Below are 14,116 nucleotides of genomic sequence, written 5' to 3'. Positions count from 1 at the left end.
GCTGCTTTTATTTCATGTGTCATTTCTGATTATACACTGAGTGTAAGTGGATACCATCCTCCTAGAATATCGCACCAAAGATACTTCCCTCCTAGAACTGGTGTTATTCTGAATACTACTCCTTATAGTAGAAAAGAAGTAGAATGCTACTCCGTATAGCAGTAAAGTTAACTCTATACCACAGGAAATGAGATGACATTTGACCATTGAGGTGATTATGCTTCTGGTCTTTGGGTTTTAACCTTACCTGATTTCACAAAGGTTTAGTGGTTGTTGAATTTATATTCAGCCTGTGTTTTTTACCAGGCACAAAACTGAGCATATAATTTAGCACTTTTCATTTTCCTTCTTTTCTTCCTCCTTTCTTTTCTCTCTTCCTTTCTTTTTAAGTCTGATTAGGTAGCCCAGGCTATCCTAGAACTCCTGATCCTCCTGTGTTAGCCTCCTGAGTACTGAATGTGCCAACTCTCCCATCAATGTTGTAGTTTCTGTTGAAAAGGTTTTGTTTTTCATTTTAGATATTTGTTTAATGTATATGAGTACACTCTTCAGACACACCACAAGAGGGCATCAGATCCCATTACAGATGGTTGTGAGCCACCATATAGTTGCTGGGAATTGAACTCAGGACCTCTGGAAGAGCAGTCAGTGCTCTTAACCACTGAGCCATTACTCCAGCCCAAAAAGTTTTTCTTTACTGTTCAAAATTTTTTTAGCAATTCACAAGCATTAGAAAATTGGCTGAAGTCAGTATTTTACCTACAGCTGTTACCCTCTGAGTGATGAAAGGGGACTATTCTCACTTTTTTTTTTTTTTTTGGAACATTAAGAAAAACCTAATTCTCAATCTAATTCTATTATATTTTATAACCTCTTATACTTGGTATTTTTGTCATTTTGAAAAGAAACAGAAAAAAATATGGCTATAAATTCATGATCTGAGTCAAGTGATCATGAATTAATACAGAAACATCTCCCACCCCATGTGCTGAATGGTAATTATGAGACATTTTAGGTGTCAATTGGCTTTTGAAATCATGAACTCTGAAAATCATAATTTATAGCAACAAATCAGTGTAATTAGCAGAAATCACTGGATCAGACACTCCAGCTTCCTACAATGCTTATAATGACTTCCTTTGTTGGCGGGTCTTACATTCTGTACCAGAAAATAACCAGAAGGATAATAGGCTCTTATTATAGAAACCATTAATAACTAAGATTATACCTCTTTGCATGTACACATAAACAGATTATTCTGGTAAATCCTAACAAATTTATACAGTGGTATTTAGAGCTAGGAAAGAATTTGACCAACAGATTATGTTCAGTATAGTCATATCTCCTCATAAAATATTGATTCAAACCCCTTTGGTTTTGTTGTTGTTTTGTTTTCCAAGACAGAATTTTTCTGTGTAGGCCTGGCTATCCTAGAATTTGCTCTATAAACCAAGCTGCCCTTGAACTCAATTTATTTGCCTCTGTCTTCCTACTGCTAGAATTAAAGGTGTGGGCACAGTTATGTTACTGCTTGGGAAATTATTTTAATTGTTGAAACGACTCTTGAAAAAAAATATATTCTAAAGATTTTTGAGGGGTGAGAGAGAGATGGCTCAGATCCTGAGCATGTTCTGGTCATGCAGAGGACTAGAGTTCAGTTCCCTGCCACATATGGGGATGGCTCATAGTACCCTGTAACTCCAGTCCGGTGGGGAACCCACACCTCTGCTCTCTGCCCCTACCAGTGCTCATGCACATACATATACACATAATTAAAAATATAATAGAAAAACTATTTTTCTTTGTGTAGCTCTGGCTGTCCTGGAACTAGCTCTGTAGAACAGAGGTTAGCCTCTATCTGCCTCCAAAATCCTAGGATTAAAGGCATGCCCTGAAATAAATCTCTTTAAAAACAAATTTTGTAGGTCTTGCCGTGTTGTTCAAACTTTCTGGAGTTTTCTAATACTGTTATTTAAATAACAACAACAAAAAACTTCTGGTATAGAAACGTAGTCGGCAGAACTTTAGAAAAGGCAGGAACACTTTTCTCAGTGCAGTTTGACCTATGATGAAATTTTCCTTCTTTCCAGAATAAATGACTCTTCTCAGTGTCCCTCTGTTAAGTCTTGTTTGCCCATTGTGTATTCGTGAGTAGTTTGGAACTATTAGTGAATTTAAGGTCCTTTGCTCTTTAAGTAAAATTCCCCACTCTTGTTATTACTAAATGACTCAGTATTTTGGGTTGCTAAAATCAGAACACCGGGCTAGGGCGTGGTAGCTCATGCCTTAAATATCATAGTAAAGCCAACCTTGGCGATATATCGAGACCCTGTCTCAAAAAAACTAATACTGAAAAATCTGTAACGTGCATAGACAAGCAAGTGGAATGGCTATATAACCTGTGTCGTTTATGTGTTGATAATCCTGAGTGTAAAGCATCACCCTAGCAAGTGCCATTCGAATAACTGTTGGCTTCCTTGATAAACCAGCATCATTCCTACATTTAAGAGGGTAGTGGGGCTTGTTTCCAGGAACGTTCAACATTTTTCCTGAGTTCCTGTCCCTGATTGACAGGTATCCTGAGTACATGAGAGGAGGGCATGTAGGGGCTGGGCCAAAACGGACCAACAGAACTCCAAAAAGGGCTTCACATCCCTATAAGTAATCGTGAGAGATCACCGAGCCAGTCGACCCAAGATGGCCTCCCGAGACAGGTAGCAGGTGCTGTCCTGGTTTGGAGCGCCCCCAGTGGTGGGGGTCAGAGGCGGGTCCTGCCATTCCGCCGCCGGTTCCTATTTCCAATCAGGCATATCTGCGGTTGCCTACGTACCCTTCCCAGCCTCAGGCCCGCCCACCCTTCTGAGACTTCCTGGATGGCGCCCGGTTCCGGCCGTACCATTGGTGGGTGGAGGGCGGTGGGCGGGCCCAGGAGCATGGAGGACTAGCAAGCTTGCTTGCGGCGAGGGTTGGCCGTGCTCCGCCGGAAGGCGCCTTGTTCTCCCGGACGGTGGGTTGCAACTCTTGCCCGGGGAAGGAAGCTGCAGGACTGGCTCAGGTAAGCCTGCGGCACACGCGCGGCTCCACCAAGCCTCGTCGGATACTGGGCGGGTAGTGGGTGGGGTAACGAGGTCCTCGCTCGCACCCATGCGGGTGCAGTTCTGAGTGATCAGGTGCGGGATGCTCGGGGCTGAACCACTCTCTTTGTGAGAGGCAGGCGCTGGGGACTGTACGGGCCGCGGGGCCGTGCTGGGACGGGCCGCGAGGGAGCTGCTGGGGCCAGCGTGGAGTTTCGGAGCTTGTCATTGCACCGCTGGGCGAGGCGCACATTCCAGGCAGTTGCCTTGTTCTCCTTCCTCCTTCACAAGAAGAAAAACTCCCCTGCTCGGTTAGGTTACTCCATACGTTGGAGTCCGAAGTGTGAGGCCAGGGTTTTATTTTGTTTGGCTGGATTTTAACCCCTCTCCCATCTTTAATGTTTTAGTAAACGTGGGTAGGGTAGCCTGGGGTGAACGTGTGCGGATTTATTATGTACCTCGTTTCTGTGGGGCTGTTGCAAAGTAGAGGTGATGGGGAAACTGCTCAAGTCTTGTGTCTTCCTTGACAGGTCTGCAGAGCTCTTTGGTTTTCTGACACATTATGTAAACTCTTCACTAGGAGAGGACCGACTCTTGGCGAATATTATTTAAAATTGTGTTTTTGTTTTGTTTTTAATTTACCTGTTTCTGATGTCTCAAAAAAATATGCCTGCCATTGCTGCAGCTGTGCATACGCAGCAGCGCCTCTTTAAGGGGCAGTCCTGACGTCGTTAAAGGCGTCCCAGAAGAGGTATGTAGTTTTGCAGTGAGTGAGCAAAGTGAGGCAGAAGTCGGCTGGTAAACACTACGTAATTTTCTTTCAAAGGCTAGACAGGTGAGATATCTTAGACACAAGTGAGCAAGTTGCTTTATCAATTTTGCAGCATTCTGCCATCAATCACATTGATGCCCACGGGATCTCTGTTCTGAGTTTGTGAACTCAGAGATTCTCATACTGGCTTAGTGCCAGTTGAGGTCGTTTTTGGAGCACATCAGATTCTAGATAGTGGACTTGCAATTTGACTGGTTTCCCTTTTGTTGTTGCTGTTGTTTTGGCTTTCCTTTTGTAGACCAGGCTGGCCTCTAACTCCCAGAGATCTTCCTGCCTCTGCCCGGATTAAAGGCATGCACCTCCGGCCACTGCTGGGGTATTGTCTTCTTAATTAGAGTGTGCCTTCTGCCTAGAAATATCTTTTTCTGGTCACCCAGCAGGTTCCACAATAAGTTGTAGTCAATTTCTTAGAGCAGGAAGTGGGTAACTTCTTTTTGTTAACTTGTTTTTCCTTGGGTGACATATCCTTTAGCAATGCTGGCCATTCCCAGCGGGGGACGACTCTGAGATGAGGGATCCAACGACAACCCCTGATCGGTTTTCTTCCTTCCTTCCTTCCTTCCTTCCTTCCTTCCTTTCTTTCTTTCTTGATCGATTTTCTTTCTTTCATTTTTTTTTTTTTTTTTGAGACCGTCTCTCATCTCTCAAAGTCCAGGTCGGTCTCCAACTCACCCTTCATGGAGATTGACTTTGAAGTCTTGTGTCTCTACCTCCCAAGTTCTTGGATTATATAAATTCACTACTACCAAAATCTTGAAAATGGAAAACATTACTTGAACTCTTTTAGAGTTATTCCAGCCATTAAGATAAAGATTATAATAAATATAGCATAATTCCACTTAAAAGCTGTTGCAAGAAATAGTGGTGTGACAAAGACTCTACCAGACAAGGCAAAGGATACTGGTTAGTGGAGAGAGAGGGAGAGGGAGAGGGAGAGGGAGAGGGAGAGAGAGAGACAGAGAGAGAGAGAGAGAGAGAAAATATGAATATGAATGAATTGTGTTCAGTCCTCTGAACTCTCCCCTCACCAAACAAAAGAGAAAGAGAAAAAGATAGGCTCACAGAAGATTTAAAGCTGAAACCACAGAAGAGCAAGAATAAAGGATTTGGTGGAGGGATGTATGGGTCCCAGCATAGCTCAGTGTTTGGCTCCTGGATTTTTTTCTTTTTCTTTTTTCTTTTTCCTTTTTTTTTTTTTTTTAATTCTCAGACTGCCCAAATCCTTTTAGAAGTAGATGGAGAATATATCTGCTGAACTGGTTTTGTATTACCAGGAAACGTACATCTAGTATTTCATAGGACAACCTTTTCTGTAATACTTCTGGATGATGGGACATGATACCCACTGGGGCAGAATTTTCTGTGAAAAATGACATTTTGTGTGAAGGAGTTGTGTCTGTTAGGTAATAGAGGGTAGAGAGGGGATTTTTTTTTTTTTTTTTGGTTCTTTTTTTTCAGAGCTGGGGACCGAACCCAGGGCCTTGCGCTTCCTAGGCAAGCGCTCTACCACTGAGCTAAATCCCCAACCCCGAGAGGGGATTCTTTAAGGGAAACCTTTATATATGTCAGCTTTGAAAAGAGAATTTGCTTAAGCAATACTGGGACTGAGGGTTAACTTGAGGCTTCCCGTTATTGAAAGAATAAGCTTAGGGGTTGGGGATTTAGCTCAGTGGTAGAGTGCTTGCCTAGTAAGCATAAGGCCCTGGGTTTGGTCCTCAGCTCCGGAAAAAAACAAAACAAAAAAACCTTGAAAGAATAAGCTTTAATGCTTTTATCCATGGAAGAACTACCACATTAAGGTGAATGTTAAATGGCTTTGTGAAATTATTTATCCATAGCCCTGAAATCTTCTATCTTCTGGGCTGAAATTCAGCGTAATACTTGGGAGGAAAAAAAAAAAGACAAAAACCTTTTCCCTGAGGCCTTGGGCTCTCCCTTAGAAGTCACCATTTACTCTGCTTGCCTATGGTCTCTCAGGTCTTTGAATGACCCCCCCCCCCCCCCCCCCCCCGTTCTTCTGTGGCCACTGTAGTGCTTGCTGTCTTTCCTTGGCGTTTGATTCACGGGTAGGTGCTCATGTTTCCTGTGTCACTCGGTTATGTTTTGTTCCCTCTCCAGTGATTTCTGCAGCATCCACGGTCTTCCTCTTAGGGTTTTGTTCACTTTTTATCATAATATACCAGTCGTGTGCTTCAGTCTAATCCCTAAGTGGCCGTTGTATTTTTATGTAAGAGACAGCAGTTATTTCCTATGGCCTAAAGACTTTATCCAACTCTGTACTGCATTCCAGACATGGTCCTAGATAACCTCTTCCCTTTTAACCTCGAATTTTGTTTTATGGGTATTTATGAAACCTAATTTAGCTCTTGTGTTTTCTTGCTCTACATTTTAAGTTTTTCATTGTAAGAGGTGAGGGATATAACTTGGTAGAGTGGGTGCTGGTCATATACAAAGTTAAATTCCGGGCTGGAGAGATGGCTCAGTGGTTAGAAGCACTGACTGCTCTTCCCTAGGTCCTGAGTTCAAATCCCAGCAACCACATGGTGGCTCACAACCATCTGCAATGATATCCGATGACCTCATCTGGTGTGTCTGAAGAAGGCAACAGTGTACTCACATACATAAAATAAATAAATCTTTTTAAAAAAAAAGTTAAATTCCGATAATACCTAAGAAGCCCCAAAAACCCAAAACTAAAATTTTGTGTTTTTGTGCAATATGTCTACCTCTGCAGAGTTACAGATGTTTACAGTTTAAGCTGTAGAGCATGTTAGTGCCGGAAGTTTCTTATTAGGCTGTTCTGAGCAGTTCTGTAGGTAATTTTCCTCTCTTTTAATTTTTTTATAATTTCATACTTATGCTCTGTATTTATATAATTTCCATCCTTCCTCTCTCCCAGTACCTCCCATTCCTTCCTTCGGCTCCCTCACACTATTGACCTTCTCTTTAATTATTACGTGTGTGTGTGAGTGAGTGTGAGTGTGTGTGTGTTTGTGAGTGTGTGTGTGAGTGTGAGTGTGAGTGTAGTGTGTGTATGTGTGTGTGAGTGTTTGTGAGTGTGTGTGTGAGTGTTTGTGAGTGTGAGTGTGGTGTGTGAGTGTGTGTGTGTGTGTGTATAAACCTACTGAGTCCATTCAGCCTTGCTTGTGTTATATGGACTCAGGACTGACTTTCTGCCGATGGCTAACCTCTGAGACTTGTCTTTAGACAGTCTTGATTCTACCTCTTTTAGCAGACATTAATTGCCTATAGCCCTTCATCAAGGACAGCAGGAGCTTGACTTTCTGGGGGCATTTTGGTTTTTTTGTTGTTTGTTTTTTGTTTTGAGACAAAAAAATAATATAGGTTAGGGTGGCATTGAATTCTGCTATATAATTCTGAGACTGGCTTTGAATTCCTAATCTTCCTGAATGTCCCTAAATATCAGCAAAACAAGTCTGTACCACTATACCCACCCTCTTCCTTTTCTTTTTTCTTTTTCTTTTTTCTTTTTTCCGGAGCTGGGGACCGAACCCAGGGCCTTGCGCTTCCTAGGTAAGCGCTCTACCACTGAGCTAAATCCCCAGCCCCCCCCCTTTTTCTTTTTAATTGAACATTATTTCCTGTCATTCAGCAGGATCCCTGAGTTATTTAATGTCACATGAAGCAAAATGTTCAACCTAAAGTATCTTATATTTAGCCTTCAGATTGTAGCAAGTCTTTAAATACAGAAACACTTAAATTCTGTCCAGTAATATCCATTATTTTATCCAGTTATCAAAGGTCCAGTAGGAGGGGCTGTGTGTAACACTTGCCTAATGTAACACTTGCCTAAAGGCCACGAGTGGAGTCTATATCACCACCAAAAACATCCAGAAAACATAGATAGCATAGATGTCATAGACTGCAGTGAACTGGCATAGACAATCGCTTCACATTCTCCCCAGGAGGAGATCCCAGGGTACATTCTTAGCAAGTGGAATACTTTGGGGAACTTAGACAGAATTCTACCCTCTTCAAGTTCAGGTTATCAGTATATGATCCAACTAGTTTATTTGAAAAGATGTCCAAAAATAATTATTTATTAGTATACATAATTACTAATAAGTTCTCTTTATTGTTGAAAGAGTGAAATATACCTGATTTTATTTCTTCTGCCTATCTCCAGAGAAACTTGTAATATATAACTTCATTGGGAAATGATAGTTCAGTAGCATTGTACTGAAATTACTTAGAAATAATTTCTAGAATTGTATCCTTCCCCATATATCAGCACCTAAAATGTGTCAGTGATAAACTTTTTAATTCCCCAACAGTCTAGTACAATGATTCCATAATAACCTTTTTGTTGTGAGAGTCTATAACTTTTTTTAAAAGAACATTAAGGTTTTAAATGTTATTTTATTTTATTATTTGTGTGTTTGAGACAGTCTTTCACATAGCTCTGCCTTTAACTCATTACGTAGACCAGGCTGACCTTGAACTCACAGAGAGTTCTACCTGCCCTCTATCTCCCAAGTGCTGGGATCGAAAGCATGTACCACATGCTGGGCACTTTTTTTTTTTTTTTTAAGATTTATTTACCTCTGTATGCGTATGTGTTTGTCTGTATTTGTATATGCACATATATCCCTGCTGTACACTTACAAAGTCCAGAAGAGGGCGCTAGAATCACAGACCTTTGCAGGAGGCCTGCCTTGTTAGGTGGATGCCGGATTTGAACTGTGGTCCTCTTGATTGTGCTGCAAGTGTTTTTAACCACTGAGCTATTACCATACAAACACCCATCTCCAGCACAAACACAACCCTTTTTTTTTTTTGGCAGAATCTCACTGTGTTACCCATGTTGGTCTGGAACCACTAAATAACCTAGACTGGCTTGTTTTGTTTGTTTGGTTTGTTTTGTTGTTTTTGGTTTTTTTCTTTTTTTTGGAGCTGGGGACCGAACCCAGGGCCTTGCGCTTGCTAGGCAAGCGCTCTACTGCTGAGCTAAATCCCCAACCCCTTTGTTTTGTTTTTAAGATTTATTTATTGTATTGTGTTTTTCTGTGCCTTAGAGAGAGAGAGAGAGTGTGTGTGTGTGTAATATATATATATATATATATATATATATATATATATATATATATATATATATATATATATATTACTTGCATGTTGGTGCCTGTGGAAGGCCAAAAGAATGCATCAGATTCCCTGGAACTAGAGTTACTACTAATTGTGAGCTGTTCAATGTGGGTACTAGGAATCAAATCCAGGCCTTCTGCAAGAGCAGCAAGTGCCATTAACCACAGAGCCATCTTTCCTGCCCCGTCTTGGAATTTTTAGCAGTCTTCCTGCCTCATCTTCCTGATAGCTGGGAAAGCCACCATGCTTACTCAGTTTATAACCTATGATATTAGGTCAATAACATTGTGAGAGCAGTTATATAGTAAGTAAATTCCTTTTATTTTTGGTGTACTCAGAGGCTGAACTCATGCTCTTGCTCTACTACTGAACTGCACCCTTAGCCATAGTAACTGAATTTAAAAAATATTATGTAGCTGTGCGGTGGTGGTGCATGTCTTTAATCCTGGCACTCAGAAGGCAGAGACAGGAGGATCTTTGAGTTTTGAGGCCAACCTTGTCTACCTGGTGAGTTCCAAGACAGCCAGGGAGCGCTACACAACCCTGTCTTGAAAAACCAGAGCCAAAACAAATAATTATGTATATGAATGTTGCCTGCATATATGTATGTAAGCACATGTATGCCTGATGCTCCAGGCAGCCAAAAGAAGGTGTTGAATCCCCGAGAACTAGACTAGATTGTAGGTGGCTGCGAGTTGCCTTGCGTGTACTGGGAACCAAACTAGGTCCTTTGTGAGAGCAACCAGTGTTAATAACCTCCGAGCTGTCCTTCCAGCCCATGTGAGCGAAGTCATAAATTCATTTGTGAGGAGACTCAGGCTATTGAACAGTAGTGAATCTTCAGGGTATTTTTGTTGTTGTTGTTGTTGGTGGTGGTGGTGGTGGTGGTGGTGGTTTGGTTTTTTTTTGTTTGTTTGTTTGTTTTTTGTTTTGGAATTGTCTCTCTCCTTTTAATTCCGCTGTATATTTTGAGAATGCAGTGCAGACATCTTTGAGGATTTTTTTTCCCCTGGGATGTAAGTATTTGTAAATATATTGTTCCATTAGAGATAGAATTGCTTTTTGGTTGGTTCTTTGAGAAATTAGTGTTTTTTGTAGCTTAGTTACTCATTTAGAGTTCAGATAACAAAATTTGGGGGGTTGGGGTGGGGGAATGTGGGGTTTGCCTAAGTGAAGGGTATGAATGAGAAGCTTTTTCTGATTTATTTTTACTTTTTGTGTGGTGCTATATAGGTGTGGGACCCACAGCCTTCCATGTGCTAGGCCACTGCTGTCTCCGTGAACTAGATCATTTATTTATGAATTTTCTGTTTTCCTTTTGTCAGTGTTTTGTTTTTGTTATTGTTTTATAGGGAAGTAGGACGTTTGGAGACAGGGTTACTTCATATCCTAGCTGTCCTGGAACTTACTGTGTAGACCAGGCTGTCCTTGAACTCACAGAGATCTGAGACAGCCTCTGCCTCCTAAGTGTTAGGTTTCTTTCTTTCTTTCTTTTTTAAAAGATTTATTTATTTTATGTATGTGAGTACACTGTCTCTATCTTCAGACACACCAGAAGAAGGTATCAGATCTCATTACAGATGGTTGTGAGCCACCATGTGGTTGCTGGAATTTGAACTCAGGACCTCTGGATGAGCAGTCAGTGCTCTTTAACTGCTAAGCCATCTCTCCAGCCCCAAGTGTTAGGATTTAAGGAGTGTGACACCAAGCCTGGTGTAGCTAGGGATTTTTTTAAACTAGGGACTAACAAAATCCAGGAGACAGAATTTCGGTGTTTTATTCTTCCTTGTTTCTCTTCTTTTTTTTTTTTTTTTTATTTTTTTTATTAACTTGAGTATTTCTTATATACATTTCGAGTGTTATTCCCTTTCCCGGTTTCCAGGCAAACATCCCCCTCCCCCCTCCTCTTCTTTATGGGTGTTCCCCTCCCCATCCTCCCCCCCTTGCCGCCCTCCCCCCAACAATCTAGTTCACTGGGGGTTCAGTCTTAGCAGGACCCAGGGCTTCCCCTTCCACTGGTGCTCTTACTAGGATATTCATTGCTACCTATGAGGTCAGAGTCCAGGGTCAGTCCATGTATAGTCTTTAGGTAGTGGCTTAGTCCCTGGACTTGTTTCTCTTCTATACTATTTTTTTTTCTTTCTGTAAAGATTTATTTTAACTTGTGTGTCTGTGTCTGTATGTAGGTATGGACACAGAGTGCAGGTGCCCACGGAGGTCAGGGTGTCACAGCCTTTTGGAGATGGAGTTATGAGTGATTGTGAGCCATTTCCTATGGATGCTGAGATTTTCAAAGATTTATTATTTATTTTATGTATATGAGTACACTAGCTGTCTTAAGACACACCAGAAGAGGGCATCAGATCCCATTACAGATGGTTGTGAGCTACCATGTGGTTGCTAGGAATTGAACTCAGGACCTCTGGAAGAGGAGCCAGCTCTCTTAACCGCTGAGCCATCTCTCCAGCCTGGAACTTTCTTTTAATGAGGCATTTAAGCAGTCTGTACAGGTTTGGCGGTTCCCTTTCACTTCTCTCCTGAACACTGACAGAGGCTCAGTCTGCTGGAGATGGGCCCGAGATCTACAAGGGACAGCCTAATAAACTGAGGAATTATAGTTTACCACAAAAGAGGTTTTGTGAAGTAAATGGAATAGCTACAGAATAGACGCTGAGATATTCCTGGAGATCTAAAAATGATGCATTGAGTTCCTCACTGGTGCCCTTTCTGCATATTAGTACCAGGGTCCCTTCACCCTGCTTCTCCAGCTTCAAAGCCTGTTTGTATGTTTTGGTTTCCCATCATTCTGCTTAGCAGATCAGCTCTGCTAAGTCTCTCATGAGTTGTGGTTGTTATTATTTGTTAGTTTGGCTTTTGAGACAGGGTTTCTTGGTAGCCCTGGCTGACCTGGAACTCTCAACCAGGCTGGCCTAGAACTCAAGAGATCTACCTGCCTCTGCCTCCTGAGTGCTGGGATTAAAATTTTGTATGATACAAACTTCCAGTGGTGCTATTTTAAAATATTGGCTAAGGAATGAATTCCTCTCTGTTTGCGCACTATGTGCCAAACATTTCATATTATCTTTTGCCGTGTAGGATTACTTTGAAATGCTCCAGTTTTATAGCATGTGATTCAATTAAGTAAACATTCACATTCTCTCCCAGGCCGAACACATGTAAGAAAAATGGCTTATTTAAAATAGGGAAAGCCGGGTTTCATGAAGGTAGAGACCACGGCGCTTACGCAGTGTCTGTCATTATTTACGTTGTATGTACATGGTAGTAACTATGTCGATCAAGCTAGATTTCTCCCCTGGAACTCAGCATCAGTTTCTTTACTTCATCATCGTCATGATTATGTGGGTGTTTATATCATGTGTATATGTGTGTGTGCATGTTTCTGATGTGCGTGGAGGTCAGAGGACAACCTCGTGGAGACAGTTCTCTGCTTCCGTACATGTGTTCCAGGAGTTTGAAGCCCTGTGGGGTCTATACTGTTGACATTCACTCTTTGCCTCATTCGATTGTTACCACTGTCACCATTCTGGACCTAAAAGAGATCACCGCGGCTTCCTTACTTCCAGTAGCCGTTATCGCACAAAGTCCTTTGGTTTTCATTTTATGTGTGTGCGTTTTGCCTGCATCACTTTGCTTGTTTAACTGTGGAGGCCAGAAAAAGAGCGTTGGACCCCTTGAAACTGGAGCTACAGACAGTCGTGAGCCTTCATCTGTATACTGGGGATTGACATGCAGCCAGTGCTCCTGAGCCATCTCTCGAGCCCTGTGTCTTCTTTTGCTCTATGTAAAGCAGTGTCTGCTACTAGTCCTAAAAAGTGAAGATACTTTTATGATGCCTTTTCTGAATGTTTCTGGAGGGAAGCATGTCCTTACTCATTTGTTGTCGTTCAGTAAGGGGACATTGCCCCCTCACACCTTTGGCTGGAAGTTTAATACGTTCTTCACCCAAGTACATTGAATGCCCATTACCACCAAAACACCTATTACCACCATGACAGGTTATAAATACTCTTTCCAGTTGAAGAACTTGCATTCTAATGGGGGAGGGAAAAACATCAAAAACAGCCCTTGGCGATGTAGCTCAGCAGTAGAGCAACTGGTTTGCAAAAACTATGTAATTGGTTATCCTGTCTCCACTTAAAAGGAAGAAGTATTGGCTATTAACAGAGACGCTATTGATTATTAAGTTGCTCTTGTTTTTTGAGTTGGGTTTTTCTTGTAATCCTACTTGTGGCCCAGGCTGTCTGCCTCCTGAGTGCTGGGATTATAGCCATAAACCATTGTGCCTGGCTGAGAGAAGTTATAGTAGGGCATATATGTAGGACACAGTATATTAGGGCGGTTGCAGTTAACATTGCCTAAATTTGAATCTGACACTGTTTTTTACTACTGTGGGATATTGGGCAAATGTCTTCTTTTTATTAGCTCTGGCCTTCTATTTCAGACTGCTTTGGCCTCCAGCTGAGTGTTGTTTAGTCTGCATAGTATTTAGTTGTCTGCACTTAAACATATGGATTATTCACATACAACTCTACATGTATAACTTTTGAAACATATGAATTTCTCCAGTTCGGATATATATTCCTCATAGTAGCTACTGTGTTTAAAACGGACCTAGGGAGGCCAGGTATGGCGCCCTAATGTGCTGTTTTACCTCCCAAAGCTAGGCAAGTGGATCTCGGAGTCCCAGGCTGTCTAGTGAAATCCTGGTTTCTCCAGTTCCTCATAAACACGTTTTCTAATCTCCCTTCAATGATAATAGAGCAATTTTTTTTTCTTTTTTCTTTTCTGTTTGTTGGCTTCATTTTTCAAGATAGGGTTTCTCTGTGTAGCCCTGGCTGCCTTGGAAATCCCTATGTAGACCAGGCTGGCCTCCAACTCAGAGAACTGCCCGCCTGCCTCTCCTCCTCAGTGTTGGGATTAAAGGTGTGTACCACCATGCCCAGCTTAGAACAGTTTTTCTTATACTTTGGTCTACTGCTCACATTTCTTAGATAATCTTCTTACACCTACCATTTAGAGAGTTAGGACAACTCTAAATCTGTCACCAAACTGGACTTTTCTGCAGCCGTTGAATATCACAATT

General features: G+C 41.8%; 1 protein-coding gene across 4 annotated transcripts in view; it reads left to right on the top strand.

Annotated features, from left to right (window-relative positions):
- Positions 1–2,900: 2,900 nt before the first annotated feature.
- Positions 2,901–14,116, top strand: part of Chd8 (chromodomain helicase DNA binding protein 8) — a 59,675-nt gene continuing 48,459 nt past the window's right edge. For 3 of the 4 annotated variants that reach the window (XM_063274617.1, XM_006251912.5, XM_006251908.5), the window contains exon 1: positions 2,902–3,055. The gene's annotated coding sequence lies outside the window, so the exon portion shown is untranslated. Of the gene's footprint in view, positions 3,056–14,116 lie in introns of all 4 variants that reach the window. The other variant, XM_039093643.2, reaches the window with a different exon arrangement.

The sequence above is a fragment of the Rattus norvegicus genome, chromosome 15 (genome assembly GCF_036323735.1).
Source record: "Rattus norvegicus strain BN/NHsdMcwi chromosome 15, GRCr8, whole genome shotgun sequence".
NCBI lineage: Eukaryota > Metazoa > Chordata > Mammalia > Rodentia > Muridae > Rattus > Rattus norvegicus.
Note: the sequence above shows the minus strand (reverse complement) of the source record. Positions and strands in the feature narration are given on the sequence as shown.